This window comes from Haematobia irritans, chromosome 1, assembly GCF_050003625.1.
Source record: "Haematobia irritans isolate KBUSLIRL chromosome 1, ASM5000362v1, whole genome shotgun sequence".
NCBI lineage: Eukaryota > Metazoa > Arthropoda > Insecta > Diptera > Muscidae > Haematobia > Haematobia irritans.
This window is the reverse complement of record NC_134397.1, coordinates 262,367,620-262,383,218: the sequence shown is the minus strand read 5'-3', so window position 1 is coordinate 262,383,218 and position 15,599 is coordinate 262,367,620. Positions and strand designations below refer to the sequence as shown.

Below are 15,599 nucleotides of genomic sequence, written 5' to 3'. Positions count from 1 at the left end.
TAGAAATAAAATTTTGACAACATTTTCTATAGAAATAAAATTTTGACAAAATTTTCTATAGAAATAAAATTTTGACAAAATTTGTCTATAGAAATACAATTTTGACAAAATTTGTCTATAGAAATAAAATTTTGAAAAATTTTTCTATATAAATAAAATTTTGACAAAATTTTCTATAGAAATAAAATTTTGACAAAATTTGTCTATAGAAATAAAATTTTGACAAAATTTGTCTATAGAAATAAAAGGTTGACAAAATTTTCTATAGAAATCAAATTTTGACAAAATTTGTCTACAGAAATCAAATTTTGACAAAATTTTCTATAGAAATAAAATTTTATCTAATTATACAATTATTATTCGAGCTTTATGGACAGATATAGATTAAGGAACATGGTTAATAGAGCCATTGAAAAGAAAACGCCAGATACAAATCTATACACGCCTGGACTGTACATGTTTCGGTTCGGGCGAATGAACCTTTCCACAGCCTTTTAGTATAGATCTGGCTGGGAGAGATAACTCAATTTTGGGCCCTTTATGCTAACTCCTTATGGAGAAAACATTTGGCTGTGGAAAGGTTCATTCGCCCGAACCGAAACATGTACAGTCCAGGCGTGTATAGATTTGTATCTGGCGTTTTCTTTTCAATGGCTCTATTAACCATGTTCCTTAATCTATATCTGTCCATAAAGCTCGAATAATAATTGTATAATTTGATATAATGCATTTGGACGTCAATTGCCTGTTTCGGTATCAGGCTAACATGTAATGAAATAAAATTTTGACAAAACTTTCTATAGAAATAAAATATTGATACAATTTTTATAGAAATAAAGTTTTGATAAAATTTTTATAGAAATAAAATTAAAAAAAAAAAAAATCTATAGAAATAAAATTTTGAGAAAATTGTCTATAGTAATAAAATTTTGAAAAAATTTTCTATAGAAATAAAATTTTGAATGACAAAATTTTCTATAGAAATAAAATTTTGACAAAATTTTCTGTTTAAATAAAATTTTGGTAGATTATTTTTGGCGATATGGACCACTTTTTGTCTGATTGGCGATCGGCTATATATAACTATAGACCGATATGGACCAATTTTTTTTAACCGGATCGGATGAATTTTGCTCCTCCAACAGGTTCCGAAGGTCAAACCTGGGGATCGATTTATATGGGGGCTATATATAATTATGGACCGATATGGACCAATTCTTGCGTGTTTGTTAGAGACTACGTATTAACACCACGTTCCAAATTTCAACCGGATCGGATAAATTTTGTTCCTGCAAAAGACTCCGGAGGCCAAATCTGGGGATCGGTTTATATAGGGGCTATTATGGACCGATATGGACCAATTTTTGCATGGTTGTTAAAGAATATATACCAACCCCATGTACCAAATTTCAGCCGGATCGGATGAAATTTTCTTCTCTTAGAGGCTCCGAAGGTCAAATCTGGGGATCGGTTTATATGGGGACTATATATAATTATGGACCGATATGGACCAATTTTTGAATGGTTGTTAAAGAACATATACCAACACCATGTACCTAATTTCAACTGGATCGGATGAATTTTGCTCCTTTAAGAGGCTCCGAAGGTCAAATCTGGGGATCTGTATATATGGGGGCTATATATATTTATGAACCGATATGGACCAATTTTTGCATGGTTGTTAAAGAACATATACCGACACCATGTACCAAATTTCAACTGCATAGGGTGAATTTTGCTCCTGCAAAAGGCTCCGAAGGTCAAATCTGGGGATCGGTTTATATTGGGGCTATATATATTTATGAACCGATATGGACCATTTTTGCATGGTTGTTAAATAACATATACCAACACCATGTACCAAATTTCAACCGGATCGGATTAATTTTGCTCCTGCAAAAGGCTCCGAAGGTCAAATCTGGGGATCGGTTTATATGGGGGCTATATATAATTATGGACCGATATGGACCAATTTTTGCATAGTTGTTAGAGACGATATATTAATACCATGTACCAAATTTCAGCCAGATCGGATAAAATATGCTACTCTTAGAGGCTCCGCAAGCCAAATCTGGGGGTCTGTTTATATGGGTGCTATACGTAAAAGTGGACCGATATGGCCCATTTGCAATACCATCTGACCTACATCAATAACAACTACTTGTGCCAAGTTTCAAGTCGATTGCTTGTTTCGTTCGGAAGTTAGCGTGATTTCAACAGACGGACGGACGGACGGACATGCTTAGATCGACTCAGAATTTTATAGGGTCTTAGAGCAATATTTCGATGTGTTACAAACGGAATGACAAAGTTAATATACCCCCATCCTATAGTGGAGGGTATAAAAAGTCAAAAAGTAAAAATTGAGTTATTGTACTTTTCAATTTCAACTAATCGAAGTTACTCAAATCGATAAAGTTTGGTTACATACACTGAAACAAATATTGACTTAAAATGAAAGATTTTAGGACACACTCAATTTAGACAATATTGAGGACAAATTTCTAATAAAAAAGAAAAGGTTTATAATTATTACATATTTTTTTTAAAGTATATAATCATTGATTCAAAGGTGTCCTTAATCTTTAAAAAATGTGCGTTCCTTCGCTAAAGTCGCATGTCTTAGTAGCAGAATTTTACCGTGTAATGCCCCATTTTTTTCTGTCAGCTGATAGGATAGTCAAGGTTTACGATACAATAACAAAAAAACCAAACCAGCAAAATCAATACGGCAAAATCCACTATATTCTACCAAGTCTGTTGTAGTGTTTTGACTACATTTTGTTCTACATTTTAGCCGTTTTTGTTGTTTTCAGGCGTGTTTTATTTAGAGCTTTCCGTTTTATCGAAGGCGGATTTTGGGCATTTGAGGGTTAACTATCCTCTATGCCATATGCTAGTTAGAAACTTAACTGCTGAAAAATTTTCAGTAAAGTTAACCGGAGAAAATATATTTCCATTTTTCTTTCTGTTAACTGGCAGTTAAAGCCTAACGGAGCTACATGAAAATGGCCGCTTACGGTCACTTTCAGGTGTCGCCTTAAAAACAAACACATTTTTTTCTATTTGTTACGATCTTCTTTCCAATTGAAATTCTTTCTTTTGTATTTGAAAAAAAAAAACAATAGAAAATAAATAGGTTGCTATGCAGTGAGTAATAAACTCAAACTTCTGTTTTGTTTATTTTAAAAATATTTCAAATACCTTAAAATTGGGTATAGCATTATAAACATTTGTTTAGATCATATTTCAAGTATTTTTTTTAATATTTCAATCATTTATATAAAAAAGACACTTAGAAAATTACTGTGCCACTTTTTCTAGGGATAAAATCCTTGGGGGATGGAAAGTCACCTGGCCTGAGAAAAATATTGTTCATAATTTATAATGATTTTTTTTTTTTTACTAAAAGATTACTTCCTTTCGAGTTTAGTATTTTTGAAATGATGTGAACGAATTGATTTCATTATATCTATTATGCACAGAAAAATATATTAATAATATGTGTTAATTAATTTTCATACTCAATTGAAATAATTGAATTTGAAAGAAAATCAAATAATTATTTTCAATGCAATTAATTTTTTAATTAAAATGAATTAAACAACACACAAAAAGCAATATCACCAAAATATTTCCAATTAAAAGCTTAATTGAAACTCAACACTTTTTTAATTAAATCGATTACAATTGATACAATTAACTGTTTAATCAAACTAGAAACATTGAAAATTTTTTAATTTTTAAATTTTGTATTAAAAAACAAGTATACCACCATGGATTGCGTAGAAACTTCTACTAAAGACTGTCATCCACAATCGAATTACCTGAGTTGTGGTAACACTTGCCGATGGCAAGGTATCTAACAACTTCTTAACACCGTGTTCTAAATTGTAAATTAGTCTATACGGGGTATATATTAAACAAAAAAAGGCCGATAAAATACGTATATAATTCAATTTAACAAACAAAATTTTGAGAAAATTTTCTATAGAAATAAAATTTTTTATAGAAATAAAATTTTGACAAAATTTTCTACAGAAATAAAATTTGACACAATTTTCTACAGAAATAAAATTTTGACACATTTTTCTATTGAAATAAAGTTTTGACAAAATTTTCCATAGAAATAAAATTTTGACAACATTTTCTATAGAAATAAAATGTAGACAAAATTTTCTATAGAAATAAAATTTTGCCAAAATTTTCTATAGAAAAAAGTTTTGACAAAATTTTCTATAGAAAAACATTTTGAAAAAAATTTCTATAGAAAAAAATTTTGGCAAAATTTTCTATAGAAAAATATTTTGACAAAATTTTCTATAGAAATAAAATTTTGACAAAACTTTCTAGAGAAATAAAATTTTGACATAATTTTCTATATAAATAAAATTGTCCCAAAAATTTCTATAGAAATGAAATTTTGACAAAAGAGAAATAAAATTTTGTCAAAATTTTATTTCTCTTTTTCTCTTTTGTCAAAATTTCATTTCTATAGAAAAAGAGAAATAAAATTTTGCCAAAATTTTCTATATAAATAAAATTTTGCCAAAATTTTCTATATAAATAAAATTTTGGCAAAATTTTCTATAGAAATGACAAAATTTACTGTAGAAATAAAATTTTCAGAAAATTTTCTATAGAAATAAAATTTTGACAAAATGTTCTATAGAAATAAAATGTTGACAAAATTTTCTATAGAAATACAATGTTGACAAAGTTTTTTGTAGAAATAAAATGTTGACAAAATTTTCTATAGAAATAAAATTTTGACAAAATTTACTATAGAAATAAAATTTTGAAAGAATTTTTTATAGAAATAATATTTTGAAAAAATTTGCTATAGAAATAAAATTTTGACAAAATTTTCTATAGAAATACAATTTTGACAAAATTTTTTATAGAAATAAAATGTTGACAAAATTTCCTATAGAAATAAAATGTTGACAAAATTTTCTATAGAAATAAAATTTTGGCAAAATTTTTTATAGAAATAAAATTTTGGCAAAATTTTTTATAGAAATATTATTTTGACAAAATTTTCTATAGAGATAAAATTTTGAAAAAATTTTCTATAGTAGACATAAAAGATTTACAAACTTTTCTATAGAAATAAAATTTTGACTAATTGTCTATAGTAGAAATAAAATCTTGACTAAATTGTCTATAGTAGAAATAAAATTTTGACAAAATTTTCTATAGAAATAAAATTTAGAAAAAATTTCTATAGATATAAAATTTTGACAAAATTTTGTATAGAAAAAAAAAATTGACAAAATTTTCGATAGCAAAAAAATTTTGACAAAATTTTTTATAGAAATAAAATTTTGACAAAATTTTCTATAGAAATTAAATTTTGACAAAATTTTCTATAGAAATAACATTTTGACAAAATTTTTTATACAAATATTATTTTGACAAAATTTTCGATAGAAATAAAATTTTAACAAAATTTTCTATAGAAATAAAATTTTGACAAAATTTTCTATAGAAACAAAATTTTGACAAAATTTTCTATAGAAATAAAATTTTGACATAATTTTTTATAGAAATAAAATTTTGACAAAATTTTCTATAGGAAAGAGTTTTGACAAAATTTTCTATAGAAAAACATTTTGAAAAAAATTTTCTATAGAAAAAATTTTGACAAAATTTTTTATAGAAATAAAATTGTCACAAAATTTTCTATAGAAATTAAATTTTGACAAAAGAGAAAAACAGAAATAAAATTTTGACAAAATTTCCTATAGAAATAAAATTTTGGCAAAATTTTCTATAGAAATTAAATTTTGACAACATTTACAGTAGAAATAAAATTTTCAGAAAATTTTTTATAGAAATAAAATTGTGACAAAATGTTTTATAGAAATAAAATGTTGACAAAATTTTCTATAGAAATACAATGTTGACAAAGTTTTTTTATAGAAATAAAATGTTGACAAAATTTTCTATAGAAATAAAATGTTGACAATATTTGCTATAGAAATAAAATTTTGACAGAATTTTTTATAGAAATAATATTTTGAAAAAATTTGCTATAGAAATAAAATTTTGACAAAATTTTCTATAGAACTACAATTTTGACAAAATTTTTTATAGAAATAAAATGTTGACAAAATTTTCTATAGAAATAAAATGTTGACAAAATTTTCTATCGAAATAAAATGTTTAAAAAATTTTCTATAGAAATAAAATTTTGACAACATTTTCTATAGAAATAAAATTTTGACAAAATTTTCTATAGAAATACAATTTTGACAAAATTTTCTATAGAAATAATATTTTGGTAAAAACTCCTATAAAAATGAAATTTTGAGAAATTTTTCTATAGAAATAAAATGTTGACAATATTTCCTATAGAAATAAAATTTTGACATAATTTTTTATAGAAATAAAATTTTGACAAAATTTTCTATAGTAGAAATAAAAGATTTACAAAATTTTCTATAGAAATAAAATTTTGACTAAATTGTCTATAGTAGAAATAAAATTTTGACAAAATTTTCTATAGAAATAAAATTTAGAAAAAATTTCTATAGATATAAAATTTTGACAAAATTTTCTATAAAAAAAATGACAAAATTTTCTGTAGCAAAAAAATTTTGACAGAATTTTTTATAGAAATAAAATTATGACAAAATTTTCTATAGAAATAAAATTTTGACAAAAATTTTTATATAAATAAAATTTTGACAAAATTTTCGATAGAAATAAAATTTTGACAAAATTTTCTATAGAAATAAAATTTTGACTAAATTGTCTATAGTAGAAATAAAATTTTGACAAAATTTTCTAAAGGAATAAAATTTAGAAAAAATTTCTATAGATATACAATTTCGACAAAATTTTCTATAGCAAAAAAATTTTGACAGAATTTTTTACAGAAATAAAATTTTGACAAAATTTTCGATTTTCGAAATAAAATTTTGACATAATTTTTTACAGAAATAAAATTTTGACAAAATTTTCTATAAAAATAAAATTTTGACAAAAATTTCTATAGAATTAAAAGACTGACAAAATTTTCTATAGAAATACAATTTTCACAACATTTTCTATAGAAATACAATTTTGACAACATTTTTTATAGAAATAATATTTTGGTAAAAAGTCCTATAGAAATGAAAATGTTGACAATACTTTCTATAGATAAAAAATTTTAACATCATTTTTTATAGAAATAAAAGTTTTAGAAATTTTTCTATAGAAATAAAATTTTGACAAAATTTTCTATAGAAATAAAATGTTGACAAAATTTTTATAGAAATCAAAAACCTCCACATAAGATTTTTTATTCGGTAGTTTTTTGGTAAATTTTCTTTACAGTTTTGGTTAATTATTTTTCGATCGATTGGCAACCGTGCTAAGAGTTGGGAAGACGTTTTTAATAACAATGCAAACACATTTGTTTTTAGAGCAATTCAAAGCCTAGGTTTCAGACTTCCAATGCGAATATGGGAGTATTGTTAAAGATTAATGACATTTGTATGTTTGTTTTAATGTTTGCTTTGTTTTTCTTTTTATTGTTTTTATTTAACAGAATACAGCAGTTTTGTAAAATATTTTAATTACTGTTGCCGAGACACATGTTAGATACATTTGCGCAAAGAGATTATGACATCTTAGCCGTGACAAATGTAGAACTTCAGAAGAAGAGTAAAATATCGAAATTCCTAATATAAATCTACAACTGGAATTACGTTACACAAAGTATAAAATAAATTGGTTCTAACTAACTAGCTAGAAGAGATGATGTTTAGATATTATTACGGAAGTAGGATTTCGAGTAAATTACTCTAAAATCTTCCATTTGAATATGAAATATCCTATGTAATAATAAAATAAATTTTTATGAATATTTTCTCATAATTAGCAGGAAATTTCCTTTAATTGTTGTTTTCTAGTTTTCTAACAATTAAATCATTTGTTGGTAATTAGTTAAAATATTGCAAATAAAAAAAGTAGCATGTTTGTAATTTACGTAAGGAAGTTCATGTAGACTATTACAATATGCATTTTCAAAACGTTATAGAAATACGTAGAAATAGTCAAAATGGAACATATACGGTATTCACAGCAAGCATGTTTTAGGCCTTTTTTGCTTTATAAGCGTATACACGCAAAGAAAAAAACGTTTGGAAAACGTGTACCGAAAACGTTTTTCTTTTGTTAGAATTTTTTGAATTGCTTCGAAAATTTTAAACTTTTATCACCAAAAAAATTCGTTTGTTACAAAATTTTTATTTTTTCAATAAAAAAGTTATTTTTGAAATAACAACACAGTCCATTTCGTTTATATCAAACACTGTTCTTTTCTGACTTTAGGTCTTTAATAAGACACATTTTACAGTTCAAAATTTAATATAGTACACTGTAATGTTGAGCATTTTTTCGGAATCTTCCGAATATATCTGGAATATATGTAAAAAAAAAACAAAAGCAAAAAAAAAAATTTGGCCGAAGCAGGAATCGAACCCACGACCCTTGGCATGAGAGTCGGACGTAGCTACCACTGCTCCACGGTGCCAAACTAAATGTTTGTTTCTGTTAAATAAACTTTGTTTATTCGGTTCGTGGGCGCCGCAAGCTATGCTATATAAATATAACTTATATGGATATTTATCTATTGATGATAACAGGGTACATAGCTCAGTGGTTAGTGTGTTGGCTTACAATGTGCATGGTACGCGGTTCGATTCTCCGTCCAGGCGAAAGGTAAAAAAAAATTTAAAAATTTATAAAATCGTATAATTTCTTCTACATTGTTGGTATTACAAGAAAAGGTGTTAAGAACTAAAAATCCTCGTGGATGTGAGAAAGATGTGAGGGACAATGCAATTAGCAAGAAAATAATGTTTTTTTTTTTAGTTTGTCTTTATGTAATTGTTTTTACATCCTGGAAAAGAATAAACGTTTATCACAAAAAGTATATACTTTTCTTCCAAATACACTTCCTTACAGCGAAAAGCAAATGAGAAACGAACTTTGTTTGTCTAAAATTTCGTTTGGGAGGAAAGAATTATTTTTTTGCGTGTACGTTTCCGCACGAAAAACTTTTATATTCCATTCACTCAAAAAAAAAAACTGAAGCCTATATTTCACTAAAGTCGATTTAATTTTATTTTAGTTCACGAATTTAAAATTTTCTAAAATTATCTAAAATGTTCCTGCACTGTTTTTTGATTGTTTACGGGGACCATACTCTCTCTACCTTTCCTGCAAATCTCAAAAAATCGGAGAACTTTCTATCGTTCTCAGTAAATTTCAAGTTAATCAGAGAAGTTTCAAGGAAAACTTTCGATTTTCAAAAAAATGGACAAGGATGAGGTACAACTCCACGATCAGATATTGAAAAATCATGTTCCCTATATTCATTGACTCAACGTTTTTTATCAGTGTACATTGATGTTATTTTTATAATAGTATCTTTAATAATAGCAAATGCAATAATTTTCTATGACGATAGACCTATATCGCATTTTTCATGTCATTAAAAACCCCTTCTTCCTCAAAAAAAAAAAAAAAAAAAAAAAAAAAAAAAAAAAATATATATATATATATATATATATATATATATATATATATATATATATATATATATATATATATATATATATATATATATATATATATATATATATATATATATATATATATATATATATATATATATATATATATATCTATATATATACATATATATATGTATATATATGTATATATATATGTATATATATATGTATATATATATATATATATATATATATATATATATATATATATATATATATATATATATATATATATATATATATATATATATATATATATATATATATATATATATATATATATATATATATATATATATATATATATATATATATATATATATATATATATATATATATATATATATATATATATATATATATATATATTTCCCAATTTTTTATTATCTGTGTTGTAATCTACTTAACGATGGACAATTATACAGTAATTTTAAGTTTTATGATTTTAGTAATAAACACATTGAAATTCAACACATGACGCTTTACAATAATTAAATTAATTCATGTAATTATATGAATAATTGTAAAGAATTCAATTAGTACAAAATATTTGTAATACGTAATTTTTATACAATGTTTCTGTATTAAATAGTGAACTATTAAACTTTTACACAGAAAGTAAAAGTGATTGGAAAGGAAAGTCTAAATTCCAATGAATTTTAATTTAATTGATTATCTCAAAAGTATGTTTTATGAAATAATTACAAATAAATCATAGATGTATACGATTCTTTCGAAAAATTCTTTTATATACATATGTATATTTTTCTTTTTTTTAATCGTTATTAATTTTTCTCTTTTACACATACACTGACTGAAAAATGTACTATGTACTAGCGTTTATTTTTTTTTTTATAAAAACGACATATTTTCCACAATAATAGAAATGGAGAAAAAACTAAAGTGCAAATTAAAATAATGGTATTCCATAGGATAATGTTGCGAAAATTATTTTAGTTTGACGGGGAAAAGCGCTTCAATATAATTGAATCAGTTTTCTACATCAAAAGTCTCCGTATAATATCATTTTTCAAACTAACGGAACTTCCAATTTAAATATTGCTTTCCATTGGCAAAGAAAGTTATTGTTTGCACTTTAATCTGTGTTTTCGTCAAAAAAAAAGAATCTGCATTTTTGTCAGAAAAAGACCAACTAGCATAATGCAAATATTAATAAATAACAAAATGATGCAAATTTCGATTGACATTAAAAATTTATTAAATAACCTACGAAATCGATCGGAAAAATTTATCAGAAATTGATAGAACAAAACATCGCTCATCGGTTCAATATGTTCTTAGATACTCAAGAAATTGTTGCATGTAAGTCAGTCTAGATCAGAGATTTCATTCTTAAGTACGTTTCTCGCGTGGATTACGCGAACCAGGGTTGATAAAGTTGACACTTTTGTGCTTTTTTTGATACATTTCGACTGTCAAAAGCACCGTGGCACGACCGCGAGCCATTTGGTATACACACATGGCAACCTGAGCCGGTTACCACAGTTGGTAGAATTCTACAAAAAATGGTAAATGTTTAACTGTTTTGTAGATTGGTAGAATTCTTGATTTTGCTAAGGGGTACTTCTTCATAAATTTTCTATAGAAATAAAATTTTGACAAAATTTTCTATGGAAATAAAATTTTGACAAAATTTCCCATAGAAATAAAAAAGTGACAAAATTTTCCATAGAAGTAAAATTTTGACAAAATTTTCCATAGAAATAAAATTTTGACAAAATTTTCTATAGAACAAAAATTTTGACAAAATTTTCTATAGAAATAAAATTTTGACAAAATTGTCAATAGAACTAAAACTTTGACAAAATTTTCTATAGAAATAAAATTTTGACAAAATTTTCTATAGAAATAAAATTTTGACAAAATTTTCTATAGAAATAAAATTTTGACAAATTTTTCTATAGAATTAAAATTTTGACAAAATTTTCTATAGAAATAAAATTTTGACAAAATTTTCTATAGAAATAAAATTTTCACAAACTTTTCTATAGATATAAAATTTTGACAAAATTTTCTATAGAAATAAAATGTTGACTAAATTTTCTTTAGAAATAAAATTTTGACTAAATTTTCTTTAGAAATAAAATTGTGACAAAATTTTCTATAGAATTACAATTTTAACAAAATTTTCTATTAAAAATAAAATTGTGACAAAATTTTCTATAAAAAAAAAACTGACAAAATTTTCTATAGAAATAAAATTGTGACAAAATTTTCTATAGAAAAAAAAAACTGACAAAATTTTCTATAGAAATAAAATTTTGACAAAATTTTCTATAGAAATAAAATTTTGACACAATTTTCCATAGAAGTAAAATTTTGACAAAATTTTCTATAGCAGTAAAATTTTGACAAAATTTTCTATAGAAGTAAAATTTTGACAAAATTTTCTATAGAAGTAAAATTTAGACAAAATTTTCTACAGAAATAAAATTTTGACAAAATTTTCTATAGAAGTAAAATTTTGACAAAATTTTCTATAGAAATAAAATTTTGACAAAATTTTCTGTAGAAATAAAAAGTTGACAAAATTTTCTATAGAGGTAAAATTTTGACAAAATTTTCCATAGAAATAAAATTTTGACAAAATTTTCTATAGAACAAAAATTTTGACAAAATTTTCTATAGAAATAAAATTTTGACAAAATTTTCTATAGAAATAAAATTTTGACAAAATTTTCTATAGAAATAAAATTTTGACAAAATTTTCTATAGAAATAAAATTTTGACAAAATTTTCTATAGAAATAAAATTTTCACAAAATTTTCTATAGATATAAAATTTTGACAAAATTTTCTATAGAAATAAAATTTTGACAAAATTTTCTATAGAAATAAAATTTTGACAAAATTTCCTATTGAAATACAATTTCAACAAAATTTTCTATAGATATAAAATTTTGACAAAATTTTCAATTTCAACAAAATTTCCTATAGAAATAAAATTTGGACAAAATTTTCAATAGAAATAAAATTTTGACAAAATTTTCTATAGAAATAAAATGTTGACAAAATTTTCTATAGAAATAAAATTTTGCCAAAATTTTCTATAGAAATAAAATTTTGACAAAATTTCCTATATAAATACAATTTCAACAAAATTTTCTATAGATATAACATTTTGACAAAATTTCCTATAGAAATACAATTTCAACAAAATTTTCTCTAGAAATAAAATTTTGACAAAATTTTCTATAGAAATAAACTTTTGACAAAATTTTCCATAGAAATAAAATTTTGAGAGATTTTTCTATAGAAATAAAATTGTGACAAAATTTTCTATAAAAAAAAAAATTGACAAAATTTTCTATAGAAATAAAATTTGGACAAAATTTCCTATAGAAATAAAATTTATAGAATAAACTCTATAGAAATAAAAAACAAAATTTTGACAAAATTTTCTATGGAAATAAAATTTTCACAAACTTTTCTATAGATATAAAATTTTGACAAAATTTTCTATAGAAATAAAATGTTGACAAAATTTTCTATAGAAATAAAATTTTGACTAAATTTTCTTTAGAAATAAAATTGTGACAAAATTTTCTATAGAAATACAATTTTAACAAAACTTTCCATAGATATAAAATTTTGACAAAATTTCCTATAGAAATACAATTTCAACAAAATTTTCTATAGATATAAAATTTTGACAAAATTTTCTATAGAAATACAATTTTCACAAAATTTTCTATAGAAATAAAATTTTGACAAAATTTCCTATAGAAATACAATTTCAACAAAATTTTCTATAGAAATAAAATTTTGACAAAATTTTCTATAGAAATAAACTTTTGCCAAAATTTTCCATAGAAATAAAATTTTGAGAGATTTTTCTATAGAAATAAAATTGTGACAAAATTTTCTATAAAAAAAAATTGACAAAATTTTCTATAGAAATAAAATTTGGACAAAATTTCCTATAGAAATAAAATTTTGACAAAATTTTCTATAGAAATAAAATTTTGACAAAATTTTGTAAAGAAATAAAATTTTGACAAAATTTTGTAAAGAAATAAAATTTTGACAAAATTTTCTATAAACATAAAATTTTGACAAAATTTTTTATAGAAATAAAATTTTGATAAAATTTTCCATAGAAATAAAATTTTGAGAAATTTTTCCAAAGAAATAAAATTTTGACAAAATTTTCTATAGAAGTAAAATTTTGACCAAATTTTCTATAGAAGTAAAATTTTGACAAAATTTTCTATAGAAATAAAATTTTGACAAAATTTTCTATAGAAATAAAATTTTGACAAAAATTTCTATAGAAATAAAATTTTGACAAAATTTTCTATAGAAGTAAAATTTTGACAAAATTTTCTATAGAAATAAAATTTTGACAAAATTTCCTATATAAATACAATTTCAACAAAATTTTCTATAGATATAAAATTTTGACAAAATTTCCTATAGAAATAAAATTTTGACAAAATTTTCTATAGAAATAAAATTTTGACAAAATTTTCTATAGAAATAAACTTTTGACAAAATTTTCCATAGAAATAAAATTTTGAGAGATTTTTCTATAGAAATAAAATTGTGACAAAATTTTCTATAAAAAAAAATTGACAAAATTTTCTATAGAAATAAAATTTGGACAAAATTTCCTATAGAAATAAAATTTATAGAATAAAATCTATAGAAATAAAAAACAAAATTTTGACAAAATTTTCTATAGAAATAAAATTTTCACAAACTTTTCTATAGATATAAAATTTTGACAAAATTTTCTATAGAAATAAAATGTTGACAAAATTTTCTATAGAAATAAAATTGTGACAAAATGTTCTATAGAAATACAATTTTAACAAAACTTTCTATAGATATAAAATTTTGACAAAATTTCCTATAGAAATACAATTTCAACAAAATTTTCTATAGATATAAAATTTTGACAAAATTTTCTATAGAAATACAATTTTCACAAAATTTTCTATAGAAATAAAATTTTGACAAAATTTCCTATAGAAATACAATTTCAACAAAATTTTCTATAGAAATACAATTTTGACAAAATTTTCTATAGAAATAAACTTTTGACAAAATTTTCCATAGAAATAAAATTTTGAGAGATTTTTCAATAGAAATAAAATTGTGACAAAATTTTCTATAAAAAAAAAAAATTGACAAAATTTTCTATAGAAATAAAATTTGGACAAAATTTCCTATAGAAATAAAATTTGGACAAAATTTTCAATAGAAATAAAATTTTGACAAAATTTTCTATAGAAATAAAATGTTGACAAAATTTTCTATAGAAATAAAATTTTGACAAAATTTACTATAGAAATAAAATTTTGACACAATTTTCAATAGAAATAAAATTTTGGCAAAATTTTCTATAGAAATAAAATTGTGACAAAATTTTCTATAGAAATAAAATTTTGACAAAATTTTCTATAGAAATAAAATTTTGACAAAATTTTCTATAGAAATACAATTTTGACAAAAATTTCTATAGAAATAAAATTTTGACAAAATTTTCTATAGAAGTAAAATATTGACAAAATTTTCTATAGAAGTAAAATTTTGACAAAATTTTCTATAGAAGTAAAATTTTGACAAAATTTTCTAGAGAAATAAAATTTTGACAAAATTTTCTATAGAAATAAAATTTTGTTAAGAAATAATATTTTGACAAAATTTTCTATAAACATAAAATTTTGACAAAATTTTTTATACAAATAAAATTTTGACAAAATTTTCCATAGAAATAAAATTTGGGGAAATTTTTCTATAGAAATAAAATTTTGACAAAATTTCTATAGATATAAAATTTTGACAAAATTTTCTATAGAAATAAAGTTTTGACAAAATATTCTATATATATAAAATTTTGACAAAATTTTTGCAGAAAAAATATTTTTACACAATTTGCTGCAGAAATACAATTTTGACAAAATTTTCTATTGAAATAAAATTTTGCAAAATACGAGTTTTGTATCAAATCCTTAAAAAAAATTGTCCAAATCGGTCTTGATTTAAATATACGTATACTTTT

The 15,599-nt window shown here is 22.4% G+C and overlaps 1 protein-coding gene across 1 annotated transcript in view; it reads left to right on the top strand.

The window, feature by feature from the left end:
• Positions 1-15,599, top strand: part of Esp (Epidermal stripes and patches) — a 46,916-nt gene that overhangs the window by 2,148 nt on the left and 29,169 nt on the right. The window lies entirely within an intron of this gene.